Source organism: Electrophorus electricus, chromosome 2 (assembly GCF_013358815.1).
Source record: "Electrophorus electricus isolate fEleEle1 chromosome 2, fEleEle1.pri, whole genome shotgun sequence".
Classification (NCBI taxonomy): domain Eukaryota; kingdom Metazoa; phylum Chordata; class Actinopteri; order Gymnotiformes; family Gymnotidae; genus Electrophorus; species Electrophorus electricus.
In genome coordinates this window covers 9,526,878-9,542,967 of record NC_049536.1, presented here as the reverse complement: position 1 = coordinate 9,542,967, position 16,090 = coordinate 9,526,878, and positions in this window count along the sequence as shown.

Below are 16,090 nucleotides of genomic sequence, written 5' to 3'. Positions count from 1 at the left end.
ACTAATATATGCACTGAGTACATATTGTCACTAAAGAGAGTATTCTTGCCTGTTTCCAGTGGCTGAAATTATTCACCTACATGAAACCTTTACTACCGCAAGAGCACAAACTATAAGCGTGTGTGTGTGCGTGTGTGATGCATGATTGTAACTATGTATGTAAGTGTATGCAGTGGCGTTGATTTAAGGGTAAACAGTGCTTTATAAGATACCCTAAAGATAAACAATAAAATCGAGCTAATTTAAAGCAATATGGGATTTGATGCCCAATTTATGTCTCTAGCTGTTAGTCAGTACTTTCTACCTTCCTATCTGTCTCCCACTCTTCTCCTTCCATCATTCTTTCTTTAGAGTTTAACAGGAGGCAGTGAAAACCAATCTCCGTTCTCTTAGGTAACGGAAATTACCAGTACAGAGGGCATTTTAAATGACTGTAATCTTACAGAGTGCACTCGCTTTCTTTTGAACTCGGGGCAGCCATGTCCTGTCATGACTATGTTAACAGTGTGCCACTAATGACAAGAATCTCCCAAAATGCCTGATAATAGCACCTTGCACACTGAGTACTGAAGGAGGCCCCATGCACCAACAGTATTGCCTCAGGTTTGTGGTAACTATCTTGGCTGGTCTTTTCCTCTTTAAGACACTCCTTAATCTTATCACCCTTATAACAGGAAGGCTTATAATAGGAGGAAACTACTGCCAACAATTACAATTGAATATGTTATATTAAAGGTTTTGTTTTGTTTTTGTTTTTTTAAAGGTGGGAATGTCTGCAGCTCCCTTTTAGGTTTTGCACCACATCTAAAGAGGATATGTTATGCATAATAATTTAGCAAAACATCATAAATCAAGCAGCTGGCAGAACCGCAGGAAGCCTCTTGTTGAGGTCTGAGGTGGCCATTTTGTGGACATAGAAAGCTTTTCTTCAGAGACAAGGGGGCTCGTGACTGATGACCTGCAATTTGACCTCAGGAAAAGTCAGTCTGAAAGAAGATGTTCAAATACTCCTTAAAACTCACCATGTTTTTCCCAGTGCGGGTAATACATGACTGAAGATAAAGTATATATTTGGAAACACTTAACCAGCCAGATTATGGAAATCTGCTTTTTCCAGAGTTCTGTGTCATATACAGAAAACACAGATCCACTGGTTTTACAAATTTTTACAATTTTTGTGCAAGTTTTTTACCCCCCTAAGAACCCCCCAATGATAACCACTACATGTGTGATAAGATGCTACAATCAAAAGCACATCCTTTAGATATAAATAGAAATTGTTCTATGGCTAAAAAAAGCAACTTTTTTAATATATTATTTAAAAACATTTTTTAATGTAGTGTAGAACCTCTGTGAATATCTTATTGCTTGCCCTGACATTGAGTCTAGAATCAGGGCTAAATAGTAGGATGGACCATATATGTTGTGTATGTATATATCTGGCATGTATGTTTGTCTGTCTGTCTGCCCTGCTTTGTCAAACGAGAAGTAATCATTGTGCTGTCCCCATGGTAACGTTATTAATATACATTCATTTAAATACTTCTCTCCATGCACCTTAATACTCAGCACAGTAGATCTAAACAAAGTAATGTGTCTAAATATGCCTTGACTGAGATAAGAAGAGACTTTTATGCATCATGGTGTATGATCATTTCAATCAAGTGTTATTTTATCAGAAAACTGAATCTAGTCTAAATCTGTTCTGAAATCATGAGAATGTATTACACACTGTTTACAGCAAGCATTGCTGAATAGAGATCTTCTTTCAGGACTTTGGTCTTTGGATATCTACCAGTGTCACTGTTTTAGGTACAGAGGGCTTGTTACAGAGTGAACAAAGTATTTGCCACTGCCAAAACCAATATTAGCACAAATTATTTAAAAAGTCCAACTTTGAGCTCCTAAACAACATCTAACAGCACCTGGCTGACTTTGAACCATCCACACACCACAAACATCTACTCACATTCAGCATTTGGTGTGTGTCAAGAGCAGGAACATGGTATTACTGTTTGATGACTTTAGAATACTTTGCACAGCCAAGCAGATCTCTTCCTATCTGACACATAGCAAATCTGTCTTAATTTTTTCATCCATCCTCTTGCATTCACTTGTGAAGCTGAAACTCAGGAGGAGCTCAAGAGGAAAGGTGTCCTGCTCAGGAGGAGAATAAATTGTGGTGTCCTGTTTTGAGATTTGTGATGGCTCCTGTGTTCTCCAAGGACCTCAACTAATCACCAGGCCTCTGTTGACACTGCAATTTAGCACCCTCTAGTGGAGTTACCTGTCTTTTCCTCTACACATATATCTAGGTATCTTTGTCAGGAATTAGTAGCTGTGAATGTTTCAGACTCATCAGCTCCAAAGTCATGATACATGTTTTCTCTTCCACTATAGAGACCATTTAGATTTCTATACTCTAGTTAGAACCCATGGCTTATCAGTGCACTCAACAATTTATATACATTTTTATCATTTGCCTACATTATTCTTTCTGTCAGATATCTCATACAGATTATGGACTTTTCTGACCAATATTTTATGATGGAGTCTGGGTATGATTTCAAACTCCACTCTCCTGCATAGTTATGTGGTCTGTTAACTCAATAGGTTTTCTGACTAAAGTATTTTGAAATCAGGAGAACTGGCCAATAAGTAATATTCCCACAACATTTCTAACGGCTGCCTTACATCATGAGCAGCTGGCCTACTAAATCAGTCCAGTCATTCCTATCTAGATAACAAATTCCGCTGTATTTACATATGGAAAAGGTCTGTTTTGGAGAGGTCTTGTTGGGTCACAAGGTCATGTATTGTTAGGTTGTTTACTATGGTAAAGATGCATTTGGCCAGGATTTGTTTTAAAACTTGGCATAAACAGATAGCCTCAACATATTATAGAATTAAATTTTAGCATGACCAAATCTAGAAAGAAACAATGGTTTTTCCTGATGCACATTGTGGCTAAAGACTTTGTAGTAGTTGTAACACTGTCTATATGTAATATGAAAATAAAATTACTATATTCTTAAAAATGCAAAAGAAGTCCTAAACGTTTTAAAAGCTCCCCATAAAAGTTTTAAGATCCCAGAATCATTATTGTTCTTATAATGTTGATGCTCCTTGACGATAATAATATTAAAAGTACTATGGTATACTAGGCAAATATAAGAATTAAAACCCAGCAAAGATGAATGGGGTGTGTCTTCTGCTTGATGTAATTGTTGGCAGTTTTAATTTTGTCTCATGCAAAAAGTTACTCAGACATGTGACTATCTGATTAGTCATATTCATTTGCAACAGCTTGTTTGAATCAGTGTGACGCCATTCAGCTGATGTATTCATTTGTCTTCTAAAACTCTACAGTGTTCTGCATTGTTCCTGATTCACCACAAACCAATGATATCAGATTCCAGACAAGAAACATCAAGACACTCCTCAAACAGCCCCCAGAGCTGAGAAGAAGCGTAGACTAAACAACTTTACAAAGCAGACGCTCCTCAGAGCCAACACATTTGACCAGCTGCTCCTGTTGCATTTACAGTTGTGTGATATCTCCATGTTTTCATAAGGGTTTAATGTACATCTTAACACATCCTCACACTGCAGGGTTCACTGTGCCTTGGGCTAGATGGCTGCTAGTTCCATTTGGGACTAACCCATTTGCTGTCAGTGGCTGCTATAAATTCCATCTGGTCCTTACACACACACACACACACACACACACACACACACACACACACACACACACACACACACACACACACACACACACACACCTGTGTCAGAACTCCCAGGAAGAGGTATGCAGTAAACCTCGGGCCCCACTGGGGCCTGGCAGGGGACCCCAGTGTGGGAAGAGAATTCTGAGTGGCTGTGGGCAGTGTGAGGCAGGTGTGGAGAAAGCAGGGGAGCTGGTCCAGGTCCCAAGCATAGGCCTGAGGAGGAGGACAAGTCCTGTAATCCTGCCTGGCTAGGGAATAACACCAGAGATATTTTCCACCATCAATAAGCCAGAGGCAGATTTTTCATCTAAGCAGCCTGAGGTGAGAACTATTTCATCATTGTATAATGAGGCAGTGAATATGGGTGATGACACTTGCATGGCAGAAGTACATAAATAAGCATTTTATTGATTATAGCTGAAAACACAGCTGGAAGGACAGGTTTAGAAAACTAAAGACACCAATTGAGTTATAATAATTTTATAACAACATTGAATAATTATTTAGGAATAAGGGTAGGTTGACTATCCTCCAAAGATACAGCATTTAGAGTATATCACTCTTCTCTTTGGAACAAGCAAGATGCTGCAATTCACCCTAAGGCATCTCATTCAAAACTAAAGATAAAAGACAAGCAAATTAATATTTTTTTGTTTTGAAGTAGAATGGACAGATCATTTCTCAATACTGGTTTTGTAGTTAGAGAGCATGTTTAACCTATGGTTCTATATGTTATTAATAAAACTATAACTGAATGGAGATTCATGTAAATATTTATGATTAAAAGTTATTTAATATTTTTTATTATATTAAAAAATAATTCTGAATTTGTAAATTAATTGTAGTATTTTGTATTGTTATACACACAATGTGCACACAGACTAAACAAGCAAGATTGATTAATCAAATCCAAATATTTGCCAAACTTAAAAAGGTTGTATGCTTATTTAATTCTGCATGTAACTATTTAACAGGGGTACATTCATTTATTTTTCCTTTCAGGCTCACACTGTTTTCGGATTAATCTATGAGCACTCACATCTCACCAAGCGAAGCGACTGCCCAGTTTTTAAATCCATCACTCTTTAAGCAATAGTAAGGATAAAATAACCAGGAGATTCACACTGATTAAAATTCTGAATCTATACTACTGATACTGCAAACTTGAAATTCTGTAATGGAAATGTGATCATGTCTAATGGGAAATATCGGGTCAACAAACCTAACAAGCCATAGGTCCTTATAAAGTCAGGGTAATTCTACCCATATTCAGTAACAGGTTAGCATTATATGATTATATGTTTGACAAATGGAGCAATTTCATTGTCAGTGTATTAGGGCTAAAGAGAAGTTTATGGCGTGTTGGTTTACTGTCACCATGAGGCCATTGAGAGATGTGGCTGTGAGAAGGGAGGACATCTTTTACAGTGCTTATGGTTGGAATCTATTCCTCCATATGGGCATATGTAGTAGTAGACAATTTAACAGGCAGGCAGTCATGTTCAGTGTCATACGTACTCATTGTAGTATATGTGACTAAATCTATGGGGTAATCATGTGCAATCAGAAATTTGTTACAATTCATGATCATTCAAGCTGAGCAGGCATTAGGAATTCAGAGATAAGGTCTTAAGTTGTTGTCTTTTGTGCACCATGGACCAGAATAAATTACATGTTCTTGCAATGTAAACCTAGTATATCAAGGAAAAAGAGTACATTCAAACTTGACTTGAAGTTGACTGACAAATGAAAGGTCTTCTGCCTTGCATTTATGGATATTGTGATGACACAAGTAAAATTAAAACATTTAATATTAATATTTACATCTCTTTTATATTTCTGTCACTTGTCTGGAGTCCAGCTGTCAAATACTGTTACAGCTGTTCTTCTGGAGCTTAAATATGCAAAGGCAACAGGATTATGTTGATTGGTTCATTAGTGAGCTTCTCACTGCCTTTAATGGACTATACTTGATTGTCTTGCTATTTATTTGATATTAGAGTACCCTGAAAGCACTGATAAATTATTGCTGGGTAAAAGATAAATTATTGCTGGGTAAAAGGGTAAAATCTCAGCACATACTGTATCAGTTTAGAGTTCAGATAGACCAGTGATTTTGTTGCAGCCAGGTAATGATTTATTCTCTGAAGATAAATATGGGAAAGAACTCTGTGTTCTGTGAGAATTGAGGTACGATTTCCTGAGTAATTTTTGTTATTCTTTTCATTTTTGTAATGGTGAGCGGTAAGGAGGTGGACGCATGTACGGAGAGGAGCGAGATTTATTAAGGACAAATCCAAAATCAGAGTCATTGTAGCAGTCCAGGGTCATAGAATCAACACGGCGAGTATGTGGATACATGAGCAAAACAAAAACACAATCAAACAAGGGGCGGTGAAAACAAAACTACGGCATGTAACTAAAATACACAAGACAGGGAAAACATGGAACATTGAAGATGGGTGGGACTAATTGTGACAGTACCCCACCCCAAAGCACGCAACTCCAGGTTGCACAAACAAGATCCACTAAAATCAGGAAAAGACTAGGACAAGACACCAACAGGAACAGAACGGGCAAGACGCAGAGCAGGGACAGGACCCAGACGAGACACAGGAGCAGGAACAGGAGCCGAACATGGGGCACGATGAAGAACAGGCACTGGAACAGAAGACATAACAGAAGCAGACACAGAAACTTGGGAAACAGGAGCAGACAGAACAGGACAAGAACCAGGAGCAGAAGCAGGAACCGACACAGAAACCTGAGGGACACAAGGAGTAAACAAAGAAGTAGGGACAAGGGCAGGCTTGGCACGGGAACATGTAGAGTGGCTTCTTCCACTCCAGGAACAGGAGCTGGTGGGTCTGGGGGCACGGCTGTGGTGTTCAGCGGCGGCGGGTCTGGGGGGTCCGGACGTGTGCCTGTGGCATCCGGCGGTGGGTCCGGAAGCAGGTCCAACAGGTCCAGATACTGAGTCAAAGAAACAGACCTGATAACAGGATAAGCAGCATCCACTGCACCGGGGACTGGATCAGGATGGGCAGCGTCTTCCATGCCGGAGATGGAGTCTGGGTCAGGATGGACGGCGTCTTCCAAGCTTGACTGGGGTTCCAACAGTGCAGCAATTATGGCCCACAGCTGGTCCCAGAGTTCTGAGGGTTTGGCTGAGGTGGTCAATGGCGGGTCCGGGAGGTCCGGAGGCACGGCAACGTGCTCAGCGGCGGGTTCAGGAGGTCCAGAGGTGCGGCTACAGCGCTCAGCGGTGGGTCTGGAGGCAGGGCCAACAGGTCCAGAGGATTAGCCACAGGAACAGAACATGTGATGTCTCTCACGCCGGGAACAGGAACCAGATCAGGATGGCCAGTGGACGCAAGTGCAGAGAAGAATGAGATTTATTAAGGGCAAATCCAAAATCAGTGTCATTGTAGCAGTCCAGGGTCATAGAGCCAACACAGAGAGTATGTGAATACATGAGCAAAACAAAAATACACGGAACAGGGGAATCAGGCTATAACAAAGACTAGGGGAAACTCGGGGCTAAGAAACACAAAGGCTAGGATACACAGAGTACACGCTTACAGGTATACAGAAACGGGCTTTCAAAAACATTCAACACATAAATGCACAGATTCAAATAAACACAACCATTCAAATAAACATGCATATAAATGCAATGACCAGCCAAGACTAAGGGAACAAAGCAGGGTTTAAATACATGAACTAAACAAGGTTAGAAATGAGGGACAGGTGTGGAAAATCAAACGAGGGGCGGAGAAAATGAAACTACAGCATGGAACTAAACTACACAAGACAGGGAAAACATTAAACACGGAAACTGGGAGGGACTAATCTTGACAATTTTCAGTCTCCTAAACTGTAGAGAATTGTTTAGTTATTAATCTTAAATCATATAATTTAGTCACTACTGTGAATTATTCAGTAACTACATTGACAGTCATAAGAAAGGTATATAGTTACTAGAGTGAGGAGTGAGGTGTATTTTATGCCCTGGAGGCTTGCTAACAATCAGGATTGACAAAATTCCTTTAATCAAAAACAGCTCTTATTTTGAAGAAGCCTGGACTCAAAAAGGATACAATCAAGTAAGTTCAGATGCACTGCATTTTAGATGGCCCCTACAACTATTCTCAACCAATCAGGTGTTAACATAAAGGATATAAACATAAATATTCTGATCAATAAAAAGACATGCATTCTATGCATTCAGTAATCTCTTTACTAAACTGTAAATTCTGTATATTCAGCCTAGTAAGCAATGTTTTGTCTGAGCTATGTTTAGATCCAAATCAGAGGTTATAGCATTTAGCACCATGTTGATCACAGATGATCCTTTTAAGCCTTAAAAAGATATTAATAAATCTTACAGAATGCAGCTTTAAACCTACCAAGCTGCATTATTTGTCCAACAGGTGTAGCTAGTGAGCTTTTCATAATAGCATAGTGAAGTGAAATTAATGTACAGTATAGTAGCTCAGAGCACATGAGGTGTACAGTTTTCATATTCACTTCTCAAAACCTTATCTGAAGTTGTGGCAAGAAGTCTATTATTTTATCACTAATAGTGATATTGCCTACCACACAAAAACTGAGGGTTTATTATGTAATGCCAACAAACAGCAAACCACTCTATTTGGCCACTTCAAGATGCTCAGCATGATGTGAAGCATATATTCCTCATATACCAGGTTCGGCACAATGCCTAATTTACTCAGCCCTTGTTTTGGGAGGTCTGTTGCTAGAATGACATTGTGATTATGCAATACAGCACCCTCAGAACCTCACACTGCTTTCTGCTACTAACTGATCTATAACCCTGTGCACCTTCAAGCATTTTTCATTATGAAATGCTTAACAGCCACAGACAATGTGTCAGAGCCTTGAATAGTATACAGTTTGCAGTAGCTAGAAACAAGCAATGGGTCAACAAAATGGATGCAAACTAGGCCATACACTCTTTTGAATAATAATTAAGGTACGACCTGTTATCATTTGATGTTCAGTGTTTATTTTAGCCAACATCACCTTATTCTGTTTTCTGTCTGTTGTTAAGCTTAACATAAAATGATCTCCTCTATGAAGAAGAATCCAGTTAAGGCAGAACTTAGGTCCAATGTTTAGATGTTACATATCTCTTACTTTATCTTATTCTTTCCCTTAATCTCCTTTAAAAATTAATAAGTGAATTTCATTAATCAATGATCAATTATTTCATTCATCAATCACTCAGCAAAATAGGAAGCTCAAACAGGTGAGCTTTCTGTTGAGATGTTTATTTAAAAAAAACCTCAGTTAATTATATGACAAAAATATCCATCTTGCTCTAACAGTGTGACATTCCACAAGCAAGAACAATAGAAATCCTTGGAAAGAACACACTAAATGTAGCTAGTTTTTTGTTTGTTTGTTTGTTTTTTAATATATATAAAACTTAACTAGTCATTTACTATAATGTCTTATTGGGCTCAATGGGATTTTTTTTAAATCAGTGTTCTGCTTAGCTTGGCCAATCTAGTACCAGTTAAAAACAACTCGTGAAATAAATAAATAAATAAATAAATAAATAAATAAATAGATAGATAGATAGATAGATAGATAGATAGATAGATAGATAGATAGATAGATAGATAGATAGATAGATAGATAGATAGATAGATAGATAGATAGATAGATAGATAGATAAAAACGAAACGTGGAATATGTGTGGTTGTTTCTCACTAGTGAGGTTATCAGTTCTTTTTGCATATCTTACAATTTCCACTTTATTTCACGATCCCACAGAAAAGCTTCCACTATGGTGTGGTTAGGTGTGGAGTGTTTCTGAAGTTGCATATATGAGAGGCCCTTTAAGTCATTATTCAAATACGTCTCACACTCACTATCAAACCTCTTAGACTCACCATCATACTCTCTCACAACCACTGTCATACTCTTCGGCGTTCTTGATAGTGAATGAGAGAAAGCTTAATATTGAATGACAGTTTGACGGTCACGTTTTCTGATTGGTCTATACAGTTGTCCTTTAAATGAGCAGTTTCTGATTCGCTTAAAGTCAAATTTGTCTCTCCCCCATGTGCGGTAAATTTCCTAACGTCTAAATATCCCCCGTACACTGCGTTAAATGGCTCAAACCCAGATTAATGAGGGCAGGCCTTTAAAAAATATTAAATTCACCTAATGACGTCAACACTATGGCAAACACTTTGTGACAGCGGCAACAACCGCCAATGCGGAGATGCATCGTTTATTTAATCCTGCGGGAGGAATTAGTGACCGTACTAGAACCAGCCAAATGCAAGCTCCACGGTACCAAACCGTTTTCTCAGTTTGGGTGTCAAAGCCGCGACGAATATGGAGCTCATTATTTTTGCAAAACTTGAGAGCTTGAAGGACCTGATATGAGAACTCGTAAAACAAGATTTGAACTTGTATCTTTAATGTGACAACTGCTCAATAAAAAATTCTAAGACAGGCCAAACTATTATAATGTGTCTGGGCCACAGACAGTGTTTTGGCAAGCTTAGCGTCACTAGTAGGCTAGTTAAAATAGCTACCTACATAACGTCATTACAATTCCAGTTTTCACCAAGTGACTATTTCAATCGTATTTTAATATTGCTGACTTAATCCCGATTGCTAAAATTGCATTATCCGCAATCCGCAAAACAGTGCGGATTAAATAAACGTAGGGTCGTTTGTTGTGCCATCATTGACGGAGGAAGAGCAGAGCTCATTTTCTGCGTCCATTTTTTAAAAACAAAATTATTATTTTTCCGCGCAAAAATAAGCGCCTTTTATTTGTCGCAAATTACGTCTCATCCTCACTGCCCGTCTGCTTCTGATCCCGTGCAAGTGCACAAATCATTTTTCCAAAAGGTCTACTGACAAGTGATGCAAAAGTCGAGACGGGCTGATTTGAAGTTGTGCTATCATGTTTAAGATGTACAGTAAAAAAATGAATTTGTGTACAAATAAATATATTTAATATTTGTTCACACATTTATGACTTTTTCTCTGTGACCTCAGATCTAAAAATACAGTTGGAATTTTTTTGTGCTAGTGAAAATGTTAACATTCACATTCAGATCTTTATTTTGCAAGTTCTCACGTCAAAAATACAAGCGCAAATTATAGTTACAAGTTCTCACATTTAAAATACAAGTACAGAATTTGTTTTACAAGTTCTCAAACCAGTTCCTTCAAGCTATCAAGTATTGCAACATAATTATCTCCATAGTCAAGTGTGGGAGGGTTAGTGATCACTGAGTGTTACTGCTTTATTTCAGTAAGTTAAACAACTGCACAGTAGACTGAGATATAAATGACTGCAAACAAATGAGCATACAAACAATAACTCACCTTTGTCATGGCTTTGAAGCCCACCCAGGGAAAAACTCTTGTGTTTGTTACCATACTGCTTGCATTTGGTTGGTTCCAGTATAGTCATTAATTCCTCCCCAAGGACTGAATAAATTACGCTTCTCCTCATTGGCTGTTCTATATAATTTGTTAGATCCATGTATATCATTTGTTAGATCAATGTATATCATTTGTTAGATCCATGGACACACTACATGACTTTCAAAGACATTATATCACTGGTACTGTTCACACAGTAAATCTTGAAGCCATTGTGGTTTGCACACTACATGACTCACTGGCGACAGGGAATAACTCACTACGATATGTTTCACCATCCAATGGATCTGTCTGGCCTCCAAACTACATTTTGTCACAGGGAGAATGATGTGATACCATTCATGAGATGGATTAAATAATTCACATACAGTGACGGAGAGCTGATTTTGGAGCCCCAAGCAAACATTGATTTGCTTGTGATCTGGAGCTTTTCCTCTGCAACCTCTGTCGTCGAGCAGAAAATCAGAACTAAAATTGTGTAGTGTGAAATCAGCATAAGAGGCCAATAGCCTCATTCATCGGAGTCTGCCCTCTTGGTTCCATTTAACATGGCCTTCTGGGATTTCCAGTTGTTAATAAAGTAGCTGCATATGGGGTAGGAGCATATTTAACTATAAGCCAATCAGAAACTGCTCATTTAAACAACACCTGTCGAGACCAATCAGAAAATGCGACCACAAAACTCTCTTGTTCACTCTCAAACTTTCTCTCATTCACTATCAAGAATTCCTAAGAGTATGACAGTTTGTGTGAGAGAGTTTGATGGTGAGTCTAACAGGTTTGATAGTGAGTGTGAGAAGTGTTTGAATAATGGCCTAAAGGGCTTCTTATACATATGCAACTTTAGAAGTGGGGGGGGGGGGGGTTGATAGTGGTGTGAGAGTATGATGGTAAGTGTGAGAGGTATGTTTGAATAATGGCCTAAAGGCCCTCTCATGCATATGTATCCTCTGAATTTGTCACACATTTGTTGAAACGCCTATGTTGCTGTTTTGGTTAAACTGGTTTCAGAATATGTATGCTAGCTATGCATTTCCAATGTGATTGTAAAATGTAGAGTATTTTTATACTAATGGTAATGTTTATGTTTTGTAGGTTTACAGCATGTTTTTAATTTGCCCTTTGTTTGGTTATCTCAGCCACCATAACAAAACTGTCATTTTTTTTCAGAAACTTTCAAATAGCTACTACAATGAAAAATCAGATACTTTAGTGACAACTATAGTAAAGATAAACTACTGTTAAAGCCTTTACATGCTGCTAAAATGTCTGATGTATTTCATAAAGCTCATAACTGTGGATATTGAATCTATAGGGTTCCATCCTGGTCCAAGCCAGAAGATTTGTTTCCTGAGATACAAACAAGTGCTTCAAACAACTGTTGTTGTTTAATGAGCAATTCAATACAAGTTCAGGTCTGAAGAGTGTGTCACATTTTAGTAAAACCGAGTCACTGAGTTTTTTGGACCATTATTTTAGGTAATGGGTACATCTAAAATCCGTAGATGGGTAGGGGGGTAGTCAGCCCACAAGGCTCAGTATTCTAGTATGCAGAGTGTATCCGCAGAGTGGGAAATTTCAGAGAATTCAGCTCAAATGTATTTTTATATTTCTTTACCAAAAGGTGTTGTTCCAAAGCAGGACATATGTCCAGGTCCAAGACCCCAATTAGCAAGCCAAAGGTGACAGTGGCAAGAAAAAACTCCCCAAGAGCATGAAGAAACCTCAAGGGGAACCAAGACTCAAAAGCGGGAACTTATCTTCCCCTGGTCTACACCGCACAGCACAACAAGAACACTAAATTAACTAAGCACTAAGAATTCTAAAAATAAGATTAATTATATGGTACTGCATGCCTAAGCAGCCTTATGGCAGACACTGCTTGAGCTAAGATGCTATTTAATCATGTTTTGGAGGCTAGGTTTTGTAATTGAGAAGCTGCTGAACATAACAGGTCTTTTAAAGGACATGCTCCTCTTTCAGATAACAAAACTGTTATCTTTGTTTGAACCAATCAATGTTTGAACCCATCACTTTAGCAGCTCATCAATAGATTTGTGATGGTAAGTACTCTACTGTTGCAATACTGAAGGAGACATGTAAGAGGCTAATGCCCTTCATATGTGTCTTCTGGAGGGGGTGTGATGAAGGATACCCGAGTGCATGCTTGGAAAACAGAACTGCATTCTTATTGGTGGCTGGTCATGCAATATTTGTGAGAGTCATCACATTTTCATATAAGGACATGATGTCTAGTCCTTGTCACAAGAACACCAGACATTCTTCCTGAACGATGGTGTCAATGCATACGAAGGCATCACAAGACAATGTCTAAAATGATACAGAAAGACAAATAGCCATTAGCTCATTTGAATGTGTTGATTTGGGTAGCTAGCTATCACGCTAACAGATAATGTCTAAAATCCCTGTGCACTGGTGGCATCACAGTAACAGTTATTATAAATATAGTCAAATGGATAGTTTCCAACTACATTCTCATTCAGCAAGAGATAGCTACACTAATCATTAGAAAGTAGCATGTAGCCTAAACTTTATTACTAGAATTAGCAAACCCGGTGTTCTTGTTGGTGACTTGATGGTGTTTAATCAATCATTTTAAAGCCAAGATACCAACTATACCCTACAATGTAATTCAAGCATTCAGTTATGAACATTATTAGTTTTCACATCGAATTGACACATTAGAGACTCTAAAATATGAGCCTTGGACTTGTTCTGAGTGATTTGTTTGTGTGTCTGTAACAAAATTATACAGTACAGCCAGAGTTCAACAATTTGATGATTGCATGATGTCCCCAGGAATTTGAAAAAACACATTAATTTCTTTCTTAGCATAGGAATGTGTGATAGTTTTCACACTGTTCAAGAACGGTTGAGTTCCAGTTGGTTTTAGCATACAAAGATAATTAGATAACCATTTTCCCTTTTATAAACATCTTGTCTCTTTGTCAATCTCTAAGATGTCACCTAAAAAGGAATAATGTTGTGTCATAGGTCTTAAAATTAGATACATATCTTATTGTTCTCAAATGAGTGATAACAAATGAAGTAGTTTCACAGTTTCTGAAATGCTGTACATGCCTCACCTTTATATATATGGACATGGACATGACATCTATGGACATGACAGATGTCAAAACAGCATGTCATATCCAATAGTTCCTTCACGTTTGTTTGTTTTGTTTTTTTTCAGATTTACCTGACCTCTGAAAAATACAGAAATCTGTCTGTTTTAGTTAAAGTCACAGTTTTGAAATTACTGACAGAAAAAACACTCTGAAAACAAAATGATTAATGCATTTTTCTTTCTATCCAGTGAACATTTTCCAGAAATGTAATTTTCTGTAATATATGAAGGTGAGCCAAAATTCTGGTGAGCCAGAATATAATCCCTGTTACAGATGGATGAACAAAGGGATAATAAGATTAAATAGATAATTTTAAGAGTTAAAGGTTTAGATATGGTTTAAACACCAAATGAGACACTGTGACGTTTAACGGGTTACGGAGGATGCGGGGACAAGGCACGTTAAACAGAACATACGTTTTAATAACAAGCACGACTCAACACACACACACAAACACACTGCGTGGGTCAAACACCGACAACTTTGACAATACGACACGAGACTTATATACACTCATGACAATTACACACAACAAGGATCAGGTGCACAACACAAGAGAGTGTGGCAATATGGACATGCACACAGAGACACACAGACACACACACACACACACACACACACACACACATTTGAGGGGGGAGGGGCCGTACTGTGACAAACATTACAAGTAAAAAAGTACAACACTGATTAACACTGATTTTGATCACAGTTGACTAAAGTTTTGACATTTTGATTGCTGTTAGTGTAAAAGCATGACTGCATAGCATGTTTAATGTAAAAAAATCCATTGCACTAAATTTGTAGCCTCAGTCTTGGATGAATATTGTGTCTTAGAGGGCTATTAGTCTCTATAAGTTCAGTGTTGCATTTTTCAGAAGTGAAACGCAACAGCTTTCACTTCTGCAAGATGTGAAAGCTTTGTTCTAAAGGCATGGTTCTGCTCCAGTACAGTTATTTGGCTTTTCCTTGCTTTTATCAATGGAGATTTAGACTAATTGATGCATTAATAACATCAGACATTTTAGTACTTAGGTTTACACATAGTGTAAATTGTTATTTTTCTGAGAGTACACATGCACTGATTTTGCCCACATCTCCCATTGAGACAGCCATTTGATGGGATACACCTGTTTGAGGTAAGCAAACTAAATGTGAACAGTAGCTTGGAAAGATGCCATGACAGGCTGGCTACACATGTAGAGGAAATACATTAGCCTGATGCCTTCTAATTCGAAACTCATCATATAATGGAAAGATCCAGGCAGCAAGAAGAATTTGTAATAATTAACACAGGAGAGAAAATAAAAATGAACTAACTAATCAAATAAACAAATAAATATTTAATATATTTTGAATACATTTGAAAATATAAAAATGTTCCAAGGTCTGTATTTTCTTATAAATACTTGATAGAAAAAGATTTTGTGGAGAAAGTGAAAATAACATATGAGCTATTGAAGACTGTAGTTTACAGTGTGATTTATTACAGAAATTTAGAACATGAAATAGATTTATATCATGTCATTCTCAGAAATGTTCAATAGCTTTATTATCACTGTATTGGATTTTATAACAGTTATTTAAAAACGGGTATATTTCAAGCTGCTCTCAAAATTACTCCACAGGTTACTACTGAAGATTAGATCCATTTCAAGCCTACCATTTCTAAGTAAAGCATTAGAAAAAAAGTATTTATACACATAAATTATTTCAGAAATGTAATAGATTTTCCTGAGAAATGTAACTCTGGTTTTAGATCAGGTCAGAGTACTG